The sequence below is a fragment of the Orycteropus afer genome, unplaced genomic scaffold (genome assembly GCF_000298275.1).
Source record: "Orycteropus afer afer isolate SDZICR_OR568_19922 unplaced genomic scaffold, OryAfe1.0 scaffold00012, whole genome shotgun sequence".
Classification (NCBI taxonomy): Eukaryota; Metazoa; Chordata; class Mammalia; order Tubulidentata; family Orycteropodidae; genus Orycteropus; species Orycteropus afer.
In genome coordinates, this window is record NW_006921599.1 from 23,942,460 (window position 1) to 23,948,491 (window position 6,032).

Consider the following 6,032-nt stretch of genomic DNA (forward strand, 5'->3'; position numbering starts at 1 on the left):
TGTGTGTGTAAATCATGGATACTAGCAATGAAATTCCCACATTTTAGGTTGGGTTCAGGGGTGCAAACAGTGCTTTAATACTAACCAAAGGTCAGTGGTTTGAGTCTACCAAGAGGTACCAAAGAGAAAGGCCTAGGTATCTACTTCTGAAAAATCAGCCACCAAATACACTATGGAACATAGTCTTCTCTAACACCTATAGACTCTCCATTACTCTGAATAGACTGGATTAGCAACTTGTTCCATTACTTTGATCTTCATATAAATGTTGTAAAGAAAATAAGTTTAACTGCATGCCTGGAAATATTGTTAGAATGACCATTTTATCTATGTATTCACAGAATTAACTTGTAGTTTTATTCCTGATATTTTTTTTTTTACAATCATGAACATGTTTAAGGACTTTATGAGAAGGAATTTAAATTTCCTTTTTTTATTTACATGATGCTGTACTTTGTGAAAAAAGAAGGTGGTACCTCACAACCTACCTCCCAATATTTAGCTTGTTAAAGAGGTCTAATATACATTTTACAGTAACATGCAAACATCTAAATGAAACTGGATGAACATTTTATGTGAAGAATAAAGGTTAAAATGAACAAACATTCTTCAACCTATAAATTTGTAAGTGTCATTATTTTAGCCAAAGAAAGAACTCCTTGTGAATTTTTTTAGAAATGAAAACCATACTTGATATATTTTTATCAGATTCTTCCATCAAAAATTGGAAGTAACTACTTCCAACATTAATATAGTCAACTAAATAAGCCTTGGCTAGACATTTTATATCTCCCTGGGTTGAAGGTTTCTAGCCAAATCTCAATAGCATTCACCTTTCTTCTAAAAATGCTTGGATGACAATGGCTTTCCTACCAAATATTTTGTTAACCTAGTTAAGATTTAGGTTGTTTCTTGTTCCCATTTCTTTTTCATTTAGCATTAAACTGTAGGCTATGGAAAGAATGCATCCCTGACCCTTTGGTTATTTATTTATTTATTTTAACCTGGGTTTACTACAGTAGAGACTCAGTCAGTGGACTAATTTGCAAAATAATTTACTGTTTGGGTATAAATGAAGATCACTCAAGGAGAGGGTGCAGTCATTACTGAATTCTGAGTTGTGATCGGAAGTCAAAGATTATCATTGATTTGAATGTGACACCAAACTCAAGACACTAGCTTGCCCTTGAGACTTCTCAAGGATTAAAATTATTATATATTTTCCTAAAAGAAAGCTTATTTACATACACACACCCACACTGCCATAGAGTCGATTCCTATTCATAGGCACCCCACAGAATCTTCTTCCCACAAACTGGCTGGTGAGTTGCATTTCAAGAGGAGAAGAAACTTCTGGTTAGCAGCCCAAATGCGTTACCCACTGTTCCATCAGATATATATATATATATATATATATATATATATAAGCTCTGGTAGCATAGTGGCTAAAGCACTTGACTGCTAACCAGAAGGCTGGCGGTTCAAACCCACCAGGCACTCCTCAGAAGGAAGGTTGAGCAATCCTACTTCTGTAGTGATACTGCCTTGGAAACCCAAGGAGGGGTCGCTATGAGTCGGGGCTGACTCGACTGCACATAACAACAACAACAAATATATATATAAATATATATATATATATATGTATGTGTATGTGTGGATATAGATAGATAGATAAAATATTATGCAAAGAAACCAAAACAGATGATTCTTAACTTTGTTTACACTTATTCAGGGATTAATGGAGATAATTTCTGAAACAATCTCTGAACTCCAAGCTACTCTGTACTTACTGAAATGATGTGCTTTTTGGGTGTGTGACACTTTGCTATATACAACTAGCATTTAAAAGGGTTTGGTGGTGATGAAAAGAACAACTTTATTAAGACCTTGAAACATAAAGAACTGTTGTAGTTTCATCCCCAATCATAAATATGGAAATAATGTTATTTGTAAATTTGGTTATATGTTGGTTTCTTTTTCTTACATATTGCAATTAAAGATATAATTTTTTACTGCCATACATAGCCTTGTTGCACATGGCCTATTGTTTTGCTTGAATATCAAGATTTTCTCTGACTCTTTCTTAAAACCAATTGGGCCTGATTGAAATAATTGGTTTATAGTGTATCCAACATTCTATGCTGTACACTTTTCACTTTAATGCAACAGACATTTATTAGGCACCTAACGTGTATGGATCACTGGTCTCTTAGCTCTCTCAGGTCCCTTCTGGTCTCTGTTGTTGTTATGTGCCATTGAGTCGGCCCCAACTCATAGCGACCCCTCCTTGCGTTGCCGAGGCAGTATCACTACGGAAGTAGGATTGCCCAACCTTCCTTCCCAGGAGTGGCTGGTGGGTTTGAACTGCCAGCCTTCTGGTTAGCAGTCAAGTGCCTTAGGCACTATGCTACCAGAGCTTCTTTCTGATCTCTATTAAACACAATACAAAACTCAGTTTGAGTTGATAGAAAAAACACAACTCTGTCTTCCTAGTGACTTCTTGTTGCTAACAAATTTTAAACAGTATACCCATTTAGTACTTCACAGAAGTATAGCATTGCTTTCTTGTAATCACAAATAGTGCTCTCCATCCATTTTTTGTTTGGTTTCAATTTTTTTTTTTTTTTTTTCAGTCCACAGAGATACTTGTTTTGGTATCAAAGGCAAAGTAAAATAACATAAATAAATAAATAAACAAGACCAACTGCCAGTGAATGAAATAAAATAGCTTCTAGTCTATTTTCCTTATTGATCTTGATAGCTAAAAACAATATATTCTGTTGATAACTATGAATCAGTAACAACCAATAAAGGACATGTACAAACCTGGTATTTGTTTTCTACTGAATGACATGTATATGGGTACCAATTCTCCCTATGAGCTTCATTTCCAATTATTTTATTTATTCTAGTTAGAACAAGGTACGTAGTATAAAGATGTTCACTATAATAGAGTAAATATAATATATTAGGCACTTTCCAATACTGGTCTGCCAGGTTTACTTCTTCAAACAAATGCCACTGACATGTTTATGTGTATTCTAATTAAAAGCCATTATTAATGGGTTATAGCTTGCCTTAAAAATGTCTCTGGTATAAATTTCAGAAGTTTGGTTCTATTTTAACCATATGACATGTTTTCCACATTATTTCCCATATAATTAAAATGATCTGACTGTTATTCCTTCTCCAGCCCAGTGAAATTTTAATTATTGGAGACTTAAGTGAAATTGTTCATTTGTTGGATTAGAATGATTATTTTTATGAGACCAGAAGGATATTTTCATAATTTAAGTATCTAGAGTTTAATATTTAGTAAGGGCATATGATTTTTATGGAAATATTAAACAGCATGGGTTGCAATTCTATTCTGTGGATGTGTTAATGTATTAGCCTCACTATTTGTTTATTGATAATAATTATGACTACAAATTTGCATCTGTGTCTCCCCCAAAAAGGCAGTAAAGTGAAGGTCAAAAACAAAAAAAAACCAAACTCACTGTCATCGAGTCAGTCCCAACTCATAGTGACTCCTCCTTGGGTTTCCAAGGCAGTATCACTATGGAAGTAGATTGCCCAACCCTCCTTCCAAGATTGCAGGTAAGGAATTTATCTGCCTCATCATTATTTCTCTAGTGTTGAAGCCAGTGCCTTGCACACAGCATCTCATATATGATTGTTGGATCAGTGAGTGATGATTATAGACATAAAGTATATCAAATGTTCCCTATCTTTTGGCCCCCATCCTGCCTTCCAATAGATTATCAGAGATGGCAGGTTATTTCTTCTCTACTTGAAATGCAACTTTACTAACCCAGATGTTTGCCTTCATCCAGATAACCTGCTCATTCCTTAAATCCATTTATAATTAACAATTGTGAATATTTCATTTTCAATGAAATATTTCTTGTGCTGTTTATAAACTCAAGTGGTGGCAAGAGCATCATATCCATTTATTTGGAAATCAGTGCATTCATTAAAGGTGTTATTTAAATATACAACTTTACAGTGTACAGTATCGACTAGTGTCAGCTATAGAATCTATGGTCATTTATTTTCACAAATTTGTTCTTCTCATGAAATGTTATGGTTCACGTGGAGAAAGTCATGGAAAACCATGCCGACACCGACAGGCTCGATTATCTTTGCAGTACGGGTCCTCCAACCACGTCATTTCATCTGTTTTTAAGATTGAAAAAGCCAGGATGTGGCGGATTTTCAAAGAGCCCATCTGTGTGATGTTTCTGCTTTCAGCCTCTGGTCTCTCCATCACCAGTGAAAACTAAATCACCATGATGTGCTGGACAGCACGAGCTGGATTATTTGTATTATACATAATCTCCTGGTGACCCCACAGGTGGCCAGAGCATGGTCAGAAAGCAATGGGTGGATTCTTAAAACATTTTAGCAAGTTGAATATTAACCATGACTTGAGCATTAAAATAACTGAAACCGATAGAATTTTTTTTTTTTTTTTAGGTCACAGTCCTTTTCTTCTATTCCATGTACATGTTCATATTGTGCTATGAGGCAAACACATGTGATTTTGGTAAAAACCAGTGATTCTAGAAACCATCAGATTGAATTTTTAAAAATGTGTGATTATCACAACCTTTATTCCCTTCTCTCATTTCAGACCCTTAAAAACTATTAAAGGAAGATATTTTTGGCTCATTCATAGTCTATTACTAAGAGATTAGGAAAAGTCTGATTTTAAACATCACGGAATTTAACTTGGAAGGAATTTAATTGCAAAAATTGTGCTTTTCTCTGCAAAAAGTACATAAAGAAAAATAGTGTTCACTACAATACTGCAAAGACATAAGAAGTAATTCATGAAAAGATCTTCTTCCCAAATATAGCATACAATTTTTTTGAAGCCATTATTTTTGAGTCAAAAATTCCACACAATAAAATTCATCCTTTCTTTAGGTGCTCAGTTCTGACAAATGTATATAGTTGTGCAACCACTATCAAAATCTAAACATAGATCACTCCCAACATCCCCTGAAATTTCCTTACATACAATTATGATCAATTTCCCCTCCTGATCACCAACCGCTGGCAACCAGTGGTCTATTATTTGTCCCTACAGTTGTATCATTACCAGAATATCATGTAAATGGAAATGTATGATACTTAGACTTTTGGGTCTGGCTCATTTCACTAAACATCTGAGATTTATCCATCTTTTTGCATATATCAAAATTTGTTTGCTTTATTGTTGAGTACTGTTCCAGTATTTGTGTGTATCATTATTTGTTAATCCATTCCTTAATTGATGGACAAAAGTGTTATTTTAAATTTTCAATGGTTAGAAAAAAAAGTTGTTCTACACATATGCATGCAGCTTTTTGTGAGGATGTGTGTTTTCATTTCTTTTGAGTAAATGGGATTCCTGGGTTTTTTGGTATGTGTATGTTTAACTTGAAGAGAAATTATCAAATTGTTTTTCAAAATAGTTATACCATTTTTAATTCCTACCAGAAATTTATGATGTTTCTGCTACTCCATATTTTTACCAATACTTTATATTTTTATTTGTTTTTCACCATCCTTATGAGGTGGGATTTCTTTGTGGTTTTCATTTGCATTTTCCTGGTGACTAATCTTTTGTGGTGTAGTGGTTAAGGCATTTGGCTACTAACCAAAAAATCAATGGTTCAAACCTACCAGCTGCTCCACTGAAGAAAGATAGGGCAGTCAGCTTCTTTAAGGATTTTCAGCCTTGAAAACCCAATGGAGGTATCTATGAATTGGAATTGGCTTGATGGCAGTGAGGTTTTTTGTGTTTTTTTTGAGTGACTAATCATGCTGACATCTTTGATGTTCATTTTCCATTCATATAGCATCTTTGGTGAAGTATCTGCTCAACACTTAATTTGGTTGTTAATTTACTTATTATGAAAATATTAGTAAACTATTGACAGATTTTGTATATTCTGGAAACCAGTTATTTATCATTTCATTATGACATATGTGTTTTGCAAATATTTACTATCAATGTGGCTTTTGTTTCACTTTCTTTGTAG